The 21,437-nt window shown below is 43.3% G+C and overlaps 1 long non-coding RNA gene across 1 annotated transcript; it reads left to right on the top strand.

Moving 5' to 3' along the window:
- Positions 1 to 4,052: 4,052 nt before the first annotated feature.
- LOC130295443 (uncharacterized) lies at positions 4,053 to 14,692 on the top strand. Its single transcript, XR_008848828.1, has 3 exons — positions 4,053 to 4,166; positions 4,331 to 4,447; positions 14,461 to 14,692. It is a non-coding gene; the product is annotated as an uncharacterized LOC130295443 (long non-coding RNA).
- The last annotated feature ends 6,745 nt before the right edge of the window (positions 14,693 to 21,437 follow it).

Raw genomic sequence — 21,437 nt, forward strand, 5'->3', positions numbered from 1 at the left:
CGCTAAATGCAAGAGCGCATAGACTCAGAAATGTTATTCGTCAACAGTAAATAATCTCTAATGGCTATACCTGTCACACTTATAAGATAGATGAATGTAATATCATCATCACTACTATCATACATACATACATTATACAGTGGTCAGACAATGTACAATGGCCTCAGGTTACAATATTTTCCACATACAATGGTCTTTTCTGGACCACTGTTTCTTGAAACCAACCTCCACATACAATGCTACACAGTGCAGATCTGTGAAATGTATCGATGGCTGGAAGAATTGACCAATCAGAATGAGCATTTCACTGTTAAAACCCCTGTATCACTGAAGTGCGTGCACTGACTGGTGTCTGGTAGCGCCTCCTACAGTACAGGAAGGTACTACATGTTCTGCAATACTCTTTACCTGTACCAGGGTTAGCTGCTCCTTTGGACACCGGGTGGGGGCGGCTCCATGTTACACTGTGTACTGTACAGGACCCTGAAGAAGCTCCTGTCCTCTACATAGACAGTGATTACAGCTCCCAGCAGATCTTTCTTACTTTTATATGTCAGGACTATCTGTATTAGTTATCTACTTATTTCTTCATATATTGCCCTATGGTTGGATTTATACTTATATGCTAGCACCCCCCGTAGCTGGAAAAAAGTTAACCAGGACTACTGGTTCTAAGTGGAAGAAATTGTGGTGTGACACCAATACCAATACTGCACTACCAAACAAAACCTATGGTAAAGTAGCACTGCTTCTCAAAGATGACAACTGTGTTTTTCTAATCCTGGATAATTCCTTCCCAAAGAATAATCCAATGGGGAATTCTGACATGATAAAAAAAAAAACCCCAAAAACATCTAATCTACATGTTTAGGTTATTTTTGTACTTTTCTTTGTTTATGTATTGTAGTCCTTTGATATCGTATTTATGTTTTTTCTTGTTTCTCTCTTTTCCGTTGTTTTCATCTTAGATCACAAGTGAAGAACTCTTTGACAACACTCAATAGAATTAACATATCTCATTGTTTACCGTTTGCTTGCTAACATAATGCCGTGACAAGCAATTTTTAACATGCATTCAAAATACCTTATGACTTAAATTGATAGGAATCAGTGTAACATCCTGTCTATTCCAATTTTGCACGCAAGGCGAATATAATAGCTCAGATGTGGAACTAATTCTTTATTTGCTTTTCCTGTGGCTCTATAATCATGTCTGCATTTACATTTGCAGAAGCATACATATAGAAATGTGACCATGAACGCCAAAGGCATGTTTAAGAATGGGTCCAGGAAGCGCAGCAAGATTAATAGGATAGAATCTCTGCATACTAATGCTTATTAATTCTAAATTAAAGTCAAATCATTTAGGAAGGAAATTAAATCCATGCCTGGGCAACATGAGAATGAAAACATTCCTATAACATTAGTGCATTGGAATGTCAATCAATGGCATTTTCCCAAATAATACTTTAAGATCAATAAAAAAAAATAGGTGTCAACTGGATTTCCCCTAAGGATGGGTTCAAATGGGAGAATTTTTTTTCGTAATGTCCAGGGGCGGACATTATGCACATTTGACTGACTGGCGGGAGCTAGGAACGCTCAGAAAGCATTTTCTTACGGACTCAATAGAAAGAATTTAGATGCTGTGATCAATGCAGTTCAAGGCACCTAAAGCAGTTGCGGTCCTTGTGAGCCTCATTAGACCACCCACAATGCAAGTGAAGGGGTCCGATGAGTCAAGATGGTGTCCGGAGCTCTCTTCAACTGTTCCACGGCCGCTCTGGTGAACTTCTTGTATGGCCTGCTGTCCAGCAGACTATACAAGGAGATTGCCAATTGTACTGATCAGTGCTATGCTAGTGCATTGAACTGAACAGTTAGGCTAGGTTTAGACTACAGAATTTCCGCCTGCAATTCCACTTTAAAATTGCAGGCGGAAATTCTGCTTGCTAAAATGTATAGTGTAGTGAATGGGTTTCCGTTAACAAATTTACACTTCGGAATTTGTGAAGCGGAATTTGTGAACGGAAAATCCTCTTGGAAATTTCTGCCTGAAGAATGGCGTTGCTCTTTCTTCAGGCGGAAATCCACGTGGAACACATTGCAGTCTATTGGAGACTGCAGTGTCCGCGCAGTCCTAGCGCCGACTGATTCAGTCAGCGCTGGCCGCACTCGGAATCTCCGGGCGGAAATTTTCTGCCCAGAGATTCCATAGTCTGAACCTAGCCTAATAAAAATCAAAGGATTACTATAAATTGTCCCCTGTTGGAATTTAAAAAAATGTAGAAAAAAAAGTAGTAAAATGTAAAAATATAAATAATATGAAAATATACAGCTCTATTGTGACAGATTTTTACTTAAATAAATAAAAATAAAAAAATAAAAAATAAAATATATATATATATATATATATATATATATATATATAATTAAGCCCCTCCCCCCAAAAAAATTAAATCACCCCTTTCTCTTATTTTATATATTTTATACAAATTTGGTATCCCCGAGTGCGGAAATGTTGGAGCTATTAAAATATAATATTAATGGTCTTGTACGGTGAACAGCGTAAACGTAAAAAAAATTACCAAAGTCCAAAATTGACAATTTTTGGTCACGTCACATCCCAGAAAAAAAATTAATAAAAATTATCAAAAAGTGATAACGATAAAAACTACAGATCACAGTGCATAAATGTACCCACATATAGCCCCGTATATAGAAAAATAACAGAAAGTTACAAGGGTCAGAGTTGGGCAATTTTAGTACAGTAACAGACAAGCATCTAAATATGAGTATTGTTTTAATTGTATTTACCCACAATAAAGAGAACATGTCAGTTTTACCATAAAGTGCAACAGGAAAAAAGAAGACTCCCCAAATTGTTTTATTTTTTCAATTTTCCTCACAAATATACAAGCTCTCATATGGGTCAGTGGATATTTTTTTTTTTTCAAGTTATGCCTCTTAAAAGACGAGGGAAAAAAAAATAAAAATTGGCCGTGTCCTTAAAGGGATACTCTGCTGGAACACATTTTTATTTAAATCAACTGGTACCAGAAAGTTAAACAGATTTGTAAATTACTTCTATTAAACAATCTTAGTCCTTCTGGTATTTATCAGCTGCTATTTGCTCCACAGGGAGTTCTCTTCTTTTTGGATTCCCTTTCTGTCTGACCACTGTGCTCTCTGCTGACACCTGTGTCCATTTTAGGAACTGTCTAGAGTTCCCTAGCAAATCCCCATAGCAAACCTATACTGCTCTGGACAGTTCTTGACTTGGACAGAGGTGTCAGCAGAGAGCACTGTGGTCAGACAGAAAGTATGATTCTATTGTGGCACTTGTAGTCCACTGCAGGTATCCTCCATTGTATGCATTTTTATGCTGGGGATCGCCCCTAACAATGGACCACAAGGGCAGGATCTGCTCCCCCAGCATAAATGCACAACTGCATTTGGGGTTGAGCACCTCCAGCCATTTTAGACCACGTCTTTGTTGTTGTTTAAACTTTATACTTGGAGGTGTGTAAACTCCATATGCGCCTTGAACATCTTCCAGGCAGCATGAAGGAGCAGCTGTGAGGCCGGCAGCTAGATCAGCCAACTTAGGTGGGCTTGTAGTCTGCCTTCCTCCTCCCATTGTATGTGTACACTGGAGGGTACCTGGGAGGAGGCTGTGAGTCTAATGCTGCCGCAATTGCCCACTGGCCCCTGGTTTTGCTTATCACGCACAGGTAGGTATAGTGTTAGGTCCCGTGCCACTTGAGAAACCTTGGCGTTGGTGTGCGGGCTCAGGTATGTCCTTCATACAAGGATATACTTGCTAATGTCTCAATTTTAACATCAGTGTTGAGGGATAGCCATTGTCATTGTTTACATCTACCACAGTAGTGCGCCTAAATTCTTGTATTAGAAAGGAAATCCAAAAAGAACTTCCTGTAGAGCAAATAGCAGCTGATGTTGGTAAGTCCTGCGGTTGATGAAAGATTACCGGCAGTTGTTTCATAAAATGGTCCTCACGAGCCTGTTAGGAGCAGAGCTCTGGCAAGAGACTCCTCTGTGTGGGGTCCGTGATGGCAATGTGCACGTATTGGCGTATCGGGCCCTCGCTTGAATCTTAGGACAGGATAACTCGTGGTGGAGACAGCGGACTAGCAGTGCGCCCGGTAAGTGAGACTGCTAATTAGGAGACCAGGTGCAGTGGGCGGCTTCCCTCTGTTCTTTGTATGTCGGCTTCAGTAAGGTTGGCAGTGTGTTGTTGTATCGCTCTTTTCAGATTAGATTTAAGCCTAGACGCGTTTCAGGGTGCTAAGAATGACCCCTTCCTCAGTAGGCAAATGAGGCTCGTGAGGACCATTTTACGAAACAACTGCCGGTAATCTTTCAGCAACCGCAGGACTTACCAACATCGGCCCGTCGCAGTACGGGACCAGCGGCTCCAGATACGGTAAGAAACAATCATTTATTTGTGTAAAGACCATGGGCAGCTCAGCTTAATCAGCGCAGAGACTAAAATTACAAGCAACAGCTAACTGCCACATTAACAGTCTCTTCTGGATGATCGGCATTTTCCAACAACCAGTATTGCTGACTTTTAAACAATTGGCAGTGCTATATCTATTTTGTCTATTTCTAGCCATTAGGGCCCAATGGCAGAGAATTGCAACATATAATTAGTATTGCTCTGATCAATATGTTTTATGTATATGGGGTTTTCTTTTAAATTTATAATTGTATTTTAATAAACTGTTTCCAATTATTTTTCATTGTGTACCCAGCAGGGCAGTATCCTTGAGGTGTGGTTAATTTTGCATATAAAATTTACAAATCTGTTCAACTTTCTTGCGCCAGTTGATAAAAAAAAAAAAGTTTTCCAGCGGAGTACCCCTTTAAGGGCTTAACATCCACAGTGCTGAAGGTTGCCTACCCCTGAATTAGGTGAAGGACATAGCTCCACCTCTTTCCTTCTGCTTCCCAACAAAATTACCTTTGCACATCTCACAAATAATGGCAACAACACAACTGTCAGTAATTTGCTTACTGACTTTATTCTTTTAGCTTTAGGACTTGTTTTGGGGAGTGAACTATAGGGGGCACCTTTATCTATATTGGGCATCCCATATCTATAGGGGGCACGTTTCTATAGTCCACTCTGGGCAGCAGAGAGGTTAGATTTACTCCCTGGTATCAGGTCATAACCCCTTAAAAGAGTACTTCACTCCCCAGCATTTGGAACATTTAGTTCCGAACGCTGGTGCGGGCTTCTGGGGTTGCCACACCCCCTGGTGACATCATGTTCCGCCCCTTGTGACATCATGCCCCGCCCCCTCAATGCAAGTCTATTGGAGGGGGTGTGACGGCCGTCACGCCCCCACCCATAGACTTACACTGAGGGGGCGGGGCGTGACGACCACGAAGCCCGCACCAGTGTTCGGAGCTAAATGTTCCAAATGCTGGGGAGTGGAGTACTCCTTTAAAGGGGTACTCTGCCCCTAGACATCTTATCTCCTATCCAAAGAATAGGGGATAAAATGTCTGATCATGGGGGTCCCGCGTGCTGGGAAAAAACAACCCCCGCAATTTGAATTTTTTTGTTTTCTTATGGCATTCACTGTGCGGTGAAATAAGGTTATCTTTATTCTGTGGGTCGGTATGATTATGGTGATATTACATAGCTTTTTATGTTCTTTTTCCCTTTTACAACATAATCCTTTTTTCCATGTTCCCATAACTTTTTTTTAATCTTACGTCTGACTACATTGTGTGAGGGCTTATTTTTCATGGGATGAGCTATACTTTTTATTGATAGATTTTTACGACATATGCTACCTCTTGATCATTTTTATTCCACGACTTGGACCACAATGACCGATTCTTGCACTTTTTTTTGTGTTCACCATGCAGGATAAATAACATTTCCATTTAATAATATATATATTTTTTTTTGTGATAATACAGGGCTTAATCGGGAAAGGGGCATTTATTTTATTTGTTTTACACTTCATTGATAAACCTTTTATTAAAGCTTTTTACATTTTTTTCCTGTTATACTATACTGTACGTCTGTACTGCAGCACAGTATAACCATCCATATTAAAGGGGTACTCCAGTGAAAAACATTTTTTTTTTAATCAACTGGTACCAGAAAGTCATACAGATTTGTAAATTGCTTTTATTTAAAAATCTTAATCCCTCCAGTACTTATCTCCCTGCAGCACCCGCAGTTTCGGAAACCTCTGGGTTTCCGGGACGTGACGTCATGCCACGACCCCTTCATTCATGTCTATGGGAGGGGGCGTGATGGCCATCACGCTCCCATAGACAAGGCCATCATGCCTCCCATAGACATGAAAGGAGGGGGTGTGGCGACCTGGAGGTTTCCGAAACTGGAGAGGCAGTGCATGCGGGTGCTGCAGGGAGATAACTGGAGTAAACCTCTAAGGGTTTGTTCCCACGTACGCAGTTTTGATGTGCAGGATTTGATGCAAAGGATTTTCTGCTGCAGATTTCAATGTAAACAAAATGACTGAGCACAGCTTCTAATATGCAGTTACAAATCCTGCGCATCAAATCTGCGCAGGATCCTGTACGTGTGAACATAACCTAATACTTATAGTTATACAGTTATACTGTGCTACAGTACAGACATACAGTATAGTGTAACAGAAAAAAGTACCCCTGGAAACTGACATTCAGCCTGTGAGATCCAGTCTATGGCCATCAGCTGGCCTCCTGCTGCCATGGCAAGTTTTAGGACCCCACGATCACACATCACAGGGTCACCAATGGTGGACGAGGAGCCCCCTCAACCTGTCAATCCTATAAATGCATCTATAGGGTTAATGCTGCCAAGACCAGCGAGATCTCAGCATCTGTGGCAGGATCAGGGCTGTGATAGACAGCCAGGTCCTGCAGCGCACTGCACAGAACAGGATGTCAATAGGACTTATGCATACGCCCTATTGTGGGAACATGTCAGCAGATAGGACGTATGCATACTTCCCTTGGTCCCCACATGCACAATTTTTCAAGATTTTGGGGGAAGGGGTCGTTTTTTTTGTAGTGTACTTTTACTTTACGGTAAAAATTATATGTTCTATTTTTGCTGTGGGTCAAGATGATTAAAACAATACCTATATTGAATAGATTTTCTATGTATTATCATAGTATTGATCAGTTCTATTGGCGATCTTCTTGTACAGCCTGACTCTGCAGTCTACACACAAAGATGGGCCATCCTGTACACCAGAGGAGGGTAAGAGACCTCCAGCGGCCATTTGTAGTCATCAGTCCACAGTGATCACACTGCAGGGGTTCAGTGAGCCCACCAAAACCCACCACTATAGATGCCGTGATCTGTGGCTTCAAAATTAAAGGGTACCTCTCATCAAAAAAACTTTTGATATATTATAGATTAATGTATGCAGAATAACTTTACAATTACATGTTATTAAAAAATATGCTTCTTTATATTTAATTTTCCACTTTGAAGAAATGACCACTAGGGGTCTCCCTACCAGTCCTGGCAACAAGCATTTCAGACTCATGCTGGAGTCCTAAACACTACGAGCTGCCAGTCTGCTTTGTTCACAAAGGAGAACACTCAGAGCTGTCAGCCTGCTTTGTTCACAGCCTGTTTGGCTGTGAACAAAGCAGTCTGGCAGCTCGGAGTGTTTAGGACTCCAGCATGAGTCAGAAATGCCTGCTGACAGGACTGATCGGGAAAAATACAATAGAAAAAAGCATATTTTTCATTAACATGCTATTATTCAACATTCATTAATCTAAAATATATCAAAAGTTTATTTAATGAGAGGTACCCTTTAATTCTGCATTTGCTGTGTACACTATCAATAGACTTTAAAGGGGTACTCCAGAGGAAAACATTTTTTTTTAGGTCTTTATAAGTCAACTGGTGCCAGAAAGTTAAACAGATTTGTAAATTACTTCTATTAAAAAAATCTTTACGCTTCCAGTACTTATTAGCAGCTTTATGCTACTGAGGACATTCTGTTCTTTTTGAATTTCTTTTTGTCTTGTCCACAGTGCTCTCTGCCGACACCTGATGCCCATATCAGGAACTGTCCAGAGCCGCATAGGTTTGCTATGGGGATTTTCTCCTGCTCTGGACAGTTCCTGATACGGTCATCAGGTGTCAGCAGAGAGCACTGTGGACAAGACAAAAAAGAAATTGAAAAAGAACAGAATTTCCTCTGTAGCATACAGCTGTTAAAAAGTACTGGAAGGGTAAAGATTTTTTAATAGAAGTAATTTACAAGTCTGTTTAACTTTCTGGCACCAGCTCATAAAAAAATAAAATAAATAAATAAGTTTTCCACCGGAGTACCCCTTTAACCACTTTAACTTGGGTGCTCCATGGGGCATACCGCATTCTGACTGAGCTACACAGACACCCCATGCAGTCCATGTGGTCTTAGCCACACACTGACTTTCTGATTACAGCCACTATATACAGTACTATACAGTCTGGTACTATAGTGGCCTCTAGTGGCAATCATAAACACTGCAGGCGTATAATGAATACATTAGTCAACACAGGGCAATATGCAACCGATAATGATTATATTGGCTGCAGATCCAATCAGCACACAGACCAACATTTTTTTTTCTCATTCTTGATCGTCAGCTGATCGAAGGCCCTTTTTCACTTATTCAGCTGATAATCAAACCCTCTTAAAATGATATTTACAAAAAGTTAGTGTAGTGCATTACAACACACTATGAATATAAGAATGCAATTTTGTAAGGAGCAAATGTAGAACACTTGCAGCTCACTCTTCATTACTAAAGACAATTTTGTGCATCCTCCTGCATAAAGTACCTTTTTGAAAAGATCAAGAGCCTGTGTCACCCAAATTGCATGATGAGTTTTTGTTTGGGTATGCCAAGACATTTTTACACCCTTTCACTTTTTTTCACATTTTGATATGTTGCAGCTAATATTAAAAAATTAAACTTTTTTTTTCTCCAGTCAAAATGAAAACTAAAAATTTTGCACGGATATAAGTATTCAGACCCTTTGTTTGTTATGACACTTGATATGTAGATCTGGCTCCTCCCATTTCTCTTGATCATCACTGAGATCTTCCTACACCTTGGTTTGAGTCACCAGTGGTAAATTCAGATGGGGGCGTGGCAGGACATCACAAACACGGAAGCTGCAAGCTTCCGTGTTTGTGATGTCATGCCACGCCCCCTCCATTCAGGTCTAGGGGAGGGGGCGTGACAGCTAGTACATAGCCGCCACGCCTCCTCTCAAAGACGTGAATAGAGGAGGCATGGCGGCCGGCATCACCAGTCATCGAATGACAGGGGTGCTGCAGCGGAGACCACGGGGGTCCCCCTTTGGATAGGGGATAAGTTGTTTACAGCGGAGTACCCCTTTAAATGGAAGAAGATTGGAACAACCAGGACTATTCATAGAGGTGGTCACGCCACCAAACTAATGGAGGAGAAAGGCCTTGATAAGAGAATGACCAAGAACCCAATGGTCACTCTGGCTGCGCTGCAAATATCCTGTGTGCAGATGGGAGAAACTTCCAGAAGGTCAACCATCACTGCAGCCTCCACCAATCTGGGCTTTATGACAAAGTGGCCAGAAAAAAAGCCTCTCCTCAGTTACAAGACACATGAAAGCCCACATGGAACTTGTAAAAAAAAAAATCACCTGAAGGACCTTAGACTATGAGGAACAAGATTCTGTGGTCTGAAACCAAGATTGAATGTTTTGGCCTCAATTATAAGGGTCATGTCTGGAGAAAACTGGGCATTGTACATCACCTGCCCAATACCATCCCAACAGTGATGTCTGGTGGTAGCAGCATCATGCTACGGGGGTGTTTTTCAGTGCCTGGGGCTGGAAGACTGGTCAGGGTTGAGCGAAAGCTGAATGGAGCAATATAACACAATAAGAAAAAAAGTAAAAGGTTCTGAAAACATCCCGAATGCACCATATACAATTTTATAGTGTACATGCTCAGTTAACAGGCCATCAGGAATACATTTTATTATTAAATAGATCACTATAACCTAAATTCTATAAGCCTAAAAATGCAAATACTACAACTATATAAATATAATAATAACAATATAACACAATTCTCTTTGATCTCTACTCTTACATTATATTTCATTTGATTTTGTATATTTTTTTTATCATTGCTAACAATTAAGTCAGGTATTTATTGCACCATTTCTTGCACGTGAGGATACCAATACAGTGACCCCTCGACCTACGATGGCCCCGACATACGATAATTTCAACATGCGATGGCCTCTCAGAGGCAGCATCAACATACGATGCTTTTTTATGTCGGGGCCATCGCATAAACAGCTATCCGGCAGCGCAGACTGCTTCAGCTGCCACCGGATAGCCGTTTACGGTGCCCCGTGAGTTCCGGTGATGGTCACTCACCTGTCCTCGGGGCTCCGGCGCGTCCTCTTCGGGATCCCCTGCATCGTCGGCGCTCTCCATCGACGTCATCGCGATGCTGTGCACGCCGTCCCATCATCCAATAGGAGCGGCGTGCGTAGCGACGTGATGACGGCGACGTGAGAGTGCGGTTGCCGGGGAAGTGAGAGCGTGGTTGCCGGAGCATCGGGGACGCGGCGACAGCGATGGACGGCGACATCCCGGGCAGCGGTGACGAGTGGTGACGGTCCGGAGCGGCGGGGACAGGTGAGTACAACTTTCTCTAACAGTGGTCTACAACCTGCGGACCTCCAGATGTTGCAAAACTACAACACCCAGCATGGCCGGACAGCCGTTGGCTGTCCGGGCATGCTGGGTGTTGTAGTTTTGCAACATTTGGAGGTCCGCAGGTTGTAGACCACTGTCCTATACTTTACATTGCACGGATCCCTCAACATACGATGGTTTCAACAAACGATGGTCCGTTTGGAACGGATTACCATCGTATGTTGAGGGACCACTGTACAAGGGGCTCAAGGGGGCGATTAACGCCTTCCTTACCTATGCTGTACATTTACAGTATAGGTCAGGTGAGGGAGTATGGTGTTGTCTCAGGAGCCTGTGCAGTTGTTTGAAGTTTGAGTCCTGGAAGTAAGTATTGCGATTACCTCCTGGTGTCTGTATGTGGTTTTTAAAGGGGTACTCCGGTGGAAAACTTTTTTTTTTTTTTTTTTTTACCAACTGATGCCACAAAGTTAAACAGATTTGTAAATTACTTCTATTAAAAAATCTTAATCCTTTCAGTACTTATAAGCAGCTGTATACTACAGAGGAAATTCTTTTCTTTTTGGAATTCTTTTCTGTCACAACCACAGTGCTCTCTGCTGACACCTCTGTCCATGTCAGAAACTGTCCAAAATGGACAGAGGTGTCAGCAGAGAGCACTCTGGTCGTGACAGAAAAGAAATCAAAGAAAGAAAATAATTTCCTCTGTAGTATACAGCCGCTAATAAGTACTGGAAGGATTAAGAATTTTTCTGGCACCAGTTGATAAAAAATAAATAAATAAAAGTTTTCCAAAGGAGTACCCCTTTAAGTGTTTTGAAAAGTTTGTAAGGGTATGTTGCAGGGGTGTGGAAATTAAAAAAAAAATACTTTTCCAAGGGACTAAAACGGGAGCACAATCTACTTGTCCTGGTAAACAAAATAATTTCAACCAAAATAGTAAGTAAATAAGGTTAATAGAAACTTAATAGGCAGACCTAAAAATAATTTAATGCAATCAATAAATGCAATAAAGTTTGAAACTTAAACAGATTTCAAAATGAAAATAGTAGTTTATGTGGTATCCCGGTACTGGACTTGGTCCCGTACCTTTGTCGTAAGTCCCCACAGGCAGAGTTCCTCCATGGTGGTAGGGCTTTCCTGGTTCACCCCTAGTCGCCTCCTAATTCCATTCAGAAATGTATATATTTAATATATTCTATTATAGTGTAATTTATGTACAGGACCTTTGGTCATGTGATATGTATATATAATTGTGTTATGCTAGGTTTAAGGACCTTTTGAGTCATGTGATAGGTCATGTGATGTACCATAATGCCTTGGTTTAGGACTGACAGGTTTGGGGACCAATAAGCTTTGATCCTGCCCCTTCTGTATATATGGGCACTGCATCCAATAATCGCTCTCTTTCCCTTGGGATCTCAAAGTAAGCAGATCTTTTATCAGTTACAAGACAAGCTAGGCCTGAAGCCTTTCACTTCAGCCGCATTCTAAACCGTGAGTTAATCCAACTCGATCCTACAAATCCTACGTGATTACTGAACCTAAACATACCCCTAAATTCAGTGGAACAGCATACAGCAAACATCAAAGCTTATTAACAACAAAGTACCAGCCAACCTGTGAGGAGCCTAAGTCCCGGTCCTCTGCAAAAGACTGTTTGTTATTCATCCTGCATAAAATCTGCAGTAAAGTTATTTCAAGTTTATTAAAATCCGGCTGTGGACAATCGTTTATTCCTCCTTATCGTTCTTGGGACTGGTGGCGGTAGGACATATATAACTAGAGGAAGCCCCCACCCTGGTGTCACGACAATCAAGAGTTAATCCTATACCCAGCAACACTACATTGCAACACCCCTGTTCTCCCTTCATCCCCGAGCACCACATTGCTTTTTGGTGTCACTCACAAGGATGCCTACCCCCTGCCTAGGATAGAGGAATCTCTGACTGCTTTGGGATCAGCTGCCTATTTTTCCACTCTAGACCTGACCAGTGGATACTGGCAAGTGCCGATGGCAAAAGAAGATCGTGAGAAGACGGCATTTGTGACCCCGATGGGGCTCTTCGAGTTCAAGAGCATGCCGTTTGGGTTGTGCAACGCACCTGCCACTTTTCAACACTTAATGGAACGTTGCCTAGGACTTATTAAGAACATCTGGATCACTTGAAGGGGGTGTTTCAAGTTCTGATACAGCACGGGTTAAAAATCAAGCCTTCCAAATGTAATTTGCCAAAGCCATGAGTCCACTACCTTGGACATGTTGTCAGTGCAGAGAGTGTTCAGCCTGACCCCGTAAAAGTGAGGGTTGTGAAGGACTGGCCTACACCCCACACGGAGCGTGACATCAGAAGCTTCCTGGGGTTCGCTGGCTACTACCACTTGCAGCTCTTCTCCGGGGTACCGCGAAGGAGAACTACAATGGGAGACTCCCCATCCAGTTGGCTGAAGAACAAGAAACGGCCTTCCAGGCTCTGAAATACCTCCTCACTGAGCCACCCATCCTGGCGTATCCTGACTATGGTCAGCCTTTCAGGCTGTACACCGATGCCAGCTTTGAAGGCCTGGGAGCTGTCTTGTCCCAGGTACAAGAAGGTAAAGAGAGGGTGATCGCTTGTGCTAGCAGACATCTGCGAGGAGCGGAGAAGAATGACCCAACTACAGTTCCTTTAAGATGGAGCTCCTTGCCTTAGTCTGGGCGGTCAACGAGAAGTTCAAAGACTATCTAGCAGCCACTCCTTTCACTGTACATACAGATAACAACCCGCTGGCACACTGCAAAGCTAGGAGCCATTGAACAGCGTTGGGCCCCCAGACTGGCCAACTATGACTTCAATATCTAGTACAGAAGTGGTAAATCCAATATCAATGCTGATGTGCTCTCCCATATGACTCCTGGCAAAGAACCGCCCGTTGAGGACGAGTGGGAAGACGTGGAGATGCCCCCCCTTCTAACAGAGGTTCGTGAGTCAGAATGCTCTGACCACCCAAGAGGGCGATGAGCCAGGACCTACCAAGGTTCCCGAGGTCCTGTACACTTGGAAGACTCTGCAAGATGAGAGTCGAGTCATGGGGGATCTCTTGGACTACCTGCTCCAGAAGAAGGTACCAACCCGTCTACGCAGGTCACAGCGTGACTGTGAACTGAAACAGTTGTGGCGACAACAAAATTGCCTGGTTCTTCATAAAGGACTGTTGTACAGAAACTCGTTAGATCCAGTCTCTGGGGAGCGCTTGCACCAAATCCTGATCCCTAGGAGAGATGCTGCTATAGTCCTTAATGCGTATAGCGCTTTATGCCACCGGCAGGTTCAGTCGACTGTCTATGGTGGCTTCCAGAGATGAGTCACGCATCATGTATTTTTGCTGCCTGACCCTCTTGTTCCACATTTATGTGTATGGGAGGCCGGGTGAGACGATCGGCCAACAGTTATTGAAAATGTATGGTCACCTAAACACTCCACAGGATGACAGGCTGAATCACATCTGCTTCAGGGTATCGTACAGGGATCTTGAGACTGTGTGACTAGTATAATGCTATTGTAGTATCTCATTGATATCCTTATTTTAATAACTTTGCATTCCTGACATGTTCTCTTTAAAAAAAAAAAAAATGTTATAAAATATAAATTTATTTTAGGTGGAATAGATCATTCTGATTGAATGGTAATGGCAGGAAGGATGTGTTAGAGCATGTCATACTTCAGACTGATTACATGAAGATTCTCATCCTTTTTCTCTAGGGACAGACACTGTGAAATCAGCTGAGGAGGTCTCCTGGGTGGATGAGTGAGTCATAACTACCATCAAAATCTGCCTTTCATAGCGTACCTTTCATACAAAAGAAAAACATAAATGTTCTCACCTGTAAATTGTGATGTTATAATATGGAAGAGATTGTCTATTTTAGATAATTCCTTTATGATACTATGATCCCCATACGTTAAGCTGATTATAGAATGTCCAATTGCTAGGCAATCAATAGAGGCTCAGATTTTCTATACTGCACCCACTGGAGAAAAGAAGTATTACACTATTCCCACTTAAATAAATAGAATGTCTGTGTATTGTATAGAAGTGCTTAAAGGGGTACTCTGGCGCTAAGACATCTTATCCCCTATCCAAAGGATAGGGAATAAGATGCCTGATCACGGGGGTCCTGCCGCTGGGGACCCCAGTGATCTTCCACGCCACATCCCGTTAGAATCAGCCCCCGGAGCGTGCTCGATCCGGGTCTGATTACTGGCGATCACGGAGACGGAGCATAGTGATGTCACGGCTCCGCCCCGTGTGATGTCACGCTCCGCTGCCTCAATGCAAGCCTATGGAGGGGGCATGACGGCTGTCAAACCCCCTCCCATAGGCTTGCATTGAGGGGGGTGGAGCCGTGACATCACTATGCTCCGTCCCCGTGATCGCCAGTAATCAGACCCGGAGCATGTACGCTCCGGGGGCTGATTCTAACGGGGTGTGGCGTGGAAGATCACAGGGGTCCCCAGCGGCAGGACCCCCGCGATCAGGCATCTTATCCCCTATCCTTTGGATAGGGGATAAGATGTTTTAGCGCCGGAGTACCCCTTTAATAGTCGACAGAGAGATGTTAGACAGGAAATGTCAGTTAAGAAGAAAAAATTGATCATTCTGAAAAATCAGTTGACCATCTTGAAATGAAAAAAAGAATGTGTTGTATAGTGTAGCGGCATATCTAAGTAAGATAATATTGCATTAGAAACGGCAAGGGATGAATAAAAAGAGTCATTATAGTAGGATTTTAGTAACATGACATCACATGATAGTGATCACTCACCATTTGAAGACAATTACAAGCAAATAAACATTCCTTGTATGAGAGGAAAAGCTATAAAGAGGTGTAAGGATAGCTGATGCTCCCAACCCGTGATGCCTGTGCAGGCCAAAAGAACCTCTGCCATATAATGGAAGTATTTTTGAACAGGACATGAGTTTGCAATGGGGCCTTGACACCTCTGCCTTGCACCATGGTTGATTTAGCAGGTATCTCCTATTAGAGTGACTTTCCAAGAAATAAGCAGGCTGTTGATAAATAGGTGGATATTCTAATGGTCACAGCAAATGCATTTTTTGACAATTTGACCTTCAAATGCCAGGTTTAGTATCATGTCAGAAGTGGAAGGATTAGTATGCAATTTCAGCTATTATCAATGGATCCCTCAAGACCGTTCCCCTATCAGAGAAAATATGTCAACCTTTTCAATTTTTTGAAAAGCAATCTCTAATGTATCAAACCAAAAATTGAAAAAAAAAAAAAGAAAAAGTCAGGGATTATGTTTACAACAGCCTAGTAGTGTGTAAAAATAAGATTAGAACATTGGATTTAGATTGGGATATTTGTATGTGGTGTCCCAGCACAAGTGGCTGTCCCGTGGTTGTAGAATGTCTCGGGCAGCTTCACAGCGTTAGGTGTTGGGCCCACTAGCATCCTATTGTTATATCAATTATGTGAATAGTGTAATATAAAAATAATACACTTTTCTTAAATTAAAGGGGTACTCCACTGCTCAGCGTTTGGAACAAACTGTTCTGAACGCTGGAGCCGGCAGCTCGTGCTGTCACGCCCCCTCCCATAGACTTGCATTGAGGGGGTGGGGAATGATGTAATGAGAGGCGGGGCTATGGTGTCGTGAGCTCCTGATGCTGGCTCCAGCGTTCAGAACAGTTTGTCCCAAACGCTCAGAAGCGGAGTACCCCTTTAATTTTGTTATGGTTCCATGTATGCATGTTTACCGTGTTACTGTGCCTTTATAAATGTGAGCAGTGAACCCCATGTGACCATGTGAGCCAATGAGACCCCAAAAGTCTCCTCTGTATAGTGAGGTACTCTAGTGTCTAGTTCATGCTAGTTCCCCATAGTGTGTGCTCCTGAGCAACAGCTAAGCTCAGGTGTGCTGTGTAGATTTCTACTTCAGCCTCAAGTTTACTACTGGTCATCCTACAAGTGTCACTCGCAGGGAAGATACATGCGCCTGCAGAATAGTCTACAGTGCCTTGGAAGGACCCTAGCTACCAGAACTACAAATTCTACCATTCAGTCCGGTGAAAGGCACCAAAAGTCTCAGAACGGCAACAAGGCTTGCAAGGGGTATGCTGCACTCTCACACTAAGGCCAGCTGTTTGTGTTATACCAACTTCACAAGCTCAGTAAAGGCAATTAACCATAACCTGATGTCAGTGTGTTTATTTGCTCATCGTGTCTGGCCCTGGAAGACTGCCTCCCACCTTCGGACCATGGATCAGATAAACTGTGCCCTGGCGTCACGAAGTGAACAAGGTACCATCTACTGACACCCAGTGGCCACCACATGTGCATATGTAAGTGTGCCTTCCTGTGTGTGCAGCTTGTGCTCATCTGATAGTAGGAGTGATCTCGCAAGGAGTAGGAGTGAGGTCTGATTTACTGTCTTTGCATTCTTACACCCTATAAATGTGCTGTGACTATTTAAAAAACTGGCAAGGTCATTCTTGTAATTTCTGGGGAAGCTCACCCAGAAACCAAAGCATGTACAGCATCATCTCTCCCTTAGTACAGGAATAGCAGCGGTGAGCGTAGCTGTCTGCATAACACCCAGTTCTCTGTTTTCCTGCCCTCTTCTGCTCTAGGTGCCCCCATGGTATGGACGTGCAGCCACCATGAGTAAGGGCATTTGGAGATGTAAGAGAAGGTACTTTTAATTACTTTCACCACAAGAGAAAGTGCACTGGCACTGCTTTTCCCGTAGTGCTCGTTCAGACACTGCATTTCAGCAAACAATTCTCCACCTATCTCGACAGGCTAGAAGATGGGTGGTGCTACACATGAACAGTTAGAATATTCCATATAGCATCTCAGAGAGGTAGAAACAATTGAGCACTCACCCAATAATTATTTTCATATATTTATTCCAACGCTGTGGACATCACAAAACGAGACAGGTGCAGGGGAGTAGATGACCCATATGAGGCAGGGCAGAACACACGAGGAAGGGCTACAATTGTTTCAAGCTATGAAAAGCGCTTTTTCCGGCCCATATGTACGCATCTCACCAATGGAAAGTATACATAGAATCATGATGACTTGCCCTTTGTAGCCATACACTTATTTTTAGTGCTGTTTTCGTGATGACAATTCTGTGAAATAAATATACAGGAGACCAAATAAGTACTGCAAGAAAAAGTAAACACAGCAAAGAGGAGTCAAGAGAAAACTGACCAGAGCTACCTAAAGAAATAACAGAAGATAAACAATTGCCAGTATAGTATTGCCATGTATAGTGCCGCACACCCACCGCATATACATGTTTCGCTATCTAGTTGCTTCGTTCAAGGGCGACTAGATAACAAAACATATTAGGGTACGTATTTGGTGTGTCTGTGGCAGTGTACTTCTATTGTTGCCTTCTATTGTTGGTGTAGAAGAGTAGCATTTTTTTATAGATAGAATTGATGGTCTTTTACGTCTTCATCAATGTAAATTTTTGACCAATGCTTAGTGTACGATTACTTCCTACATATCCAAGTCCTCCTCTTGACAAAACCATGTGTAAGCCTAGAGCTGGGCGGTATATCGGATCATACCGAATACCAAATTTTTTGGGCTGCACGATATGAATTTTCCCCCATACCGCAATACCGGTTTGGCTCCTCCCCCTTGGGAATGTATTATCAGCCCAGCGCTGTCCCCACATCGGGGAACTAACCCTATGTTACCCGCCAGCGCTGTTCTGCCCCCCCCCCCCCCCCCAATTAATGATCAGCCCAGCGGGGTACTACTCACAGATGTCAAGCACTGTCCTCCTCCTCTTGGTTGGGGGCCGCCGGGCGCTGGAACTCTATACTGTACGCCAGTGGTCTCCAACCTGCGGACCTCCAGCTGTTGCAAAACTACAACTCCCAGCATGCCCAGACAGCCGTTGGCTGTCCGGGCATGCTGGGAGTTGTAGTTTTGCAACAGCTGGAGGTCCGCAGGTTGGAGACCACTGTTGTACGCTGTATCCCTATGCCCGGGCTGCAAAAGATACAGAAAATAAACTTTTAACTCGCCTATGTCGGCCGTGCGCTGGGGACAGGGGAGGACAGCCGTCAGCCTATCACCGGCCGGAGCGATGGCGGCTTCTTACATGACAGTGGGCTCAGCCTATCACTAGCCGGGGCGGGGCATCGCTCCGGCCGGTGATAGGCTGACGGCTGTCCTGCCCCAGTCCCCAGCGCACGGCCGACGTAGGTGAGTTAAAAGTTTATTTTCTGTATCTTTTGCAGCCCAGGCATAGGGATACAGCGTACAGCAGTGGTCTCCAACCTGCGGACCTCAAGCTGTTGCAAAACTACAACTCCCAGCATGCCCGGACAGCATTGGCTGTCCGGGCATGCTGGGAGTTGTAGTTTTGCAACAATCGGAGGTCCGCAGGTTGGAGACCACTGACGTACAGTGAGTTCCATCGCCGGCTGCCCCCAACAAAGAGGAGGAGGGCAGTACTTGACATCTGTGAGTAGTACCCCGCTGGGCTGATCATTAATCGGGTCACATGATTTGGGGGGGGAGGAAGCCGAACACTGCGCGCGGGTCACATGAATGGGGGGGAGCCGAACACTGCGCGCGGGTCACATGATTGGGGGGGTAGAACAGCCCTGGCGCCCAGCCCTATGTAAGCCCCAGCATAGATGGGCCCAATTCACTTGTTTTCAATTCAAACTATTTTGAGGGGTCACAAGTAGGAGACTCACCCCTATAAGACAACTTTATGCCCTTTTACATTTAGGAAGGGAAGAATTATGAATCCCTTCTGGACATGACCTCAAAAGGTACAGATGAGCTTTAGAACTTTTTCTGGTTTGGTTTGTATGAACCGGCAAAAGCGCGAAAATACGTGAAAAGCATGATGTTTTGGTGCCCAGAGGAAGAGGGAGGAGCAGAGGGCGGTGGCATGGCATCAGGGTGACCAGCATATCACATAATAATCCAGATTATCATATGATTTGCCGGTTTACATGTCAATCAACTCAAAGGCCAATATGAATAAAGGGTACCTCTCCTCAAATAAACTTTTGATATATTTTAGATTAATGAATGTTGAATAACTTTCCAATAGCATGTTAATGAAAAATATGCTTCTTTCTATTGTATTTTTCCCGATCAGTCCTGTCAGCAAGCATTTCTGACTCATGCTGGAGTCCTAAACACTCAGAGCTGCCAGCCTGCTTTGTTCACAGCCAAACAGGCTGTGAACAAAGCAGGCTGGCAGCTCTGAGTGTTCTCCTTTGTGAACAAAGCAGACTGGCAGCTCGTAGTGTTTAGGACTCCAGCATGAGTCTGAAATGCTTGCTGCCAGGACTGGTAGGGAGACCCCTAGTGGTCATTTCTTCAAAGTGGAAAATGAAATAGAAAGAAGCATATTTTTTAATAACATGCAATTGTAAAGTTATTCTGCTTACATTAATCTATAATATATCAAAAGTTTTTTTGATGAGAGGTACCCTTTAAGCAAGGAGGGAGGGCATTTTTACACTATAGCCCTAACCAGCCGTTCGGAGCATTCAGTTGGAGCGGGCAAGAGAGAGAGACCAGGTCGCATGGGTTACTGCATGTCGCCATAACTAAGCCTTAAAAACATAATGTTGAACTTTTCAAAAGTTCGCTCCACAATAATCAAAGGTACTGTCAAAATGGTCAATCCACCTCTTCTTTTATTGGGGCAAAGAAAAAAAAAGGTTTTTTTTAATTTATTTTTAGCTTCAAGCTCAACATTTCATAGCTTATATACTATGGCTAACAACAGTAATCTTTTCATATTTAATAAAAAATAAAAATGATGGTTTCATCAATGAGAAAATTGCTGCCAAGTAATTGTGTAAATGTTTACAACCCTCGTATGAACTGCTGGCTGCTGCATTGTACCTACATAGGAGACCTTTTGGGGAAAAAAAAGTGCTGTGTTATTATCTACTTAAATAAAAAAATTAAATAAAAAAGCCTTTCAACTTCAATAAAAATGACCTTGAAATATACTGTAATTTCCATTGTGTTCAATCTGTGACTATTCTGCTGTTTTCCATGAGCCAGGAAGGTCAATATAAACAGTAACGAGAGTGTTTGAAACAGTCAGCAATAACAGTAAACACATAATAACATTTAAATAAAATGTATCGTTACTGTGACGAAAAAATTTAAATGTAAATTGTAGCGACATTTATGTTCACACACATTACATTTATTATTTTTATATAAAAGGGAATTTGTCAGCTTGTTGAGAGCGCTGCATGTCAATCAAGGAGGATCTGGGAGGGGAGGGTGAGTGAGGAGGCGAGCCCGGCTGGGGCACTTAAAGGAGTACTCCGCCCCTGGCATCTTATCCCCTTATCCCGCTGCTGGGGACCCCGGGGATCGCCGCTGCGGCACCCTGCTATCATTACTGCACAGAGCGAGTTCGCTCTGTGCCTAATGACGGGCGATACAGGGGCCGGAGCAGTGTGACGTCATGGCTCCGCCCCTCATGACATCACGGCCCGTCCCCTTAATGCAAGTCTGTGGCAGGGGGCGTGATGACGACACAGCCAATTTTCATTTGTGCATTTTCATTTTTTATCCTCCTTACCTTCTAAGAACCACAACTCTTATTTTTCTGCCTACAGACCCATAGGAGATTAGTTTATTGCCTGACAAACTGTACGTTGTTATGACACCTTTTATTTTACCATAAAATGTACAGCA

This window comes from Hyla sarda, chromosome 11 (assembly GCF_029499605.1).
Source record: "Hyla sarda isolate aHylSar1 chromosome 11, aHylSar1.hap1, whole genome shotgun sequence".
Lineage (NCBI taxonomy): Eukaryota > Metazoa > Chordata > Amphibia > Anura > Hylidae > Hyla > Hyla sarda.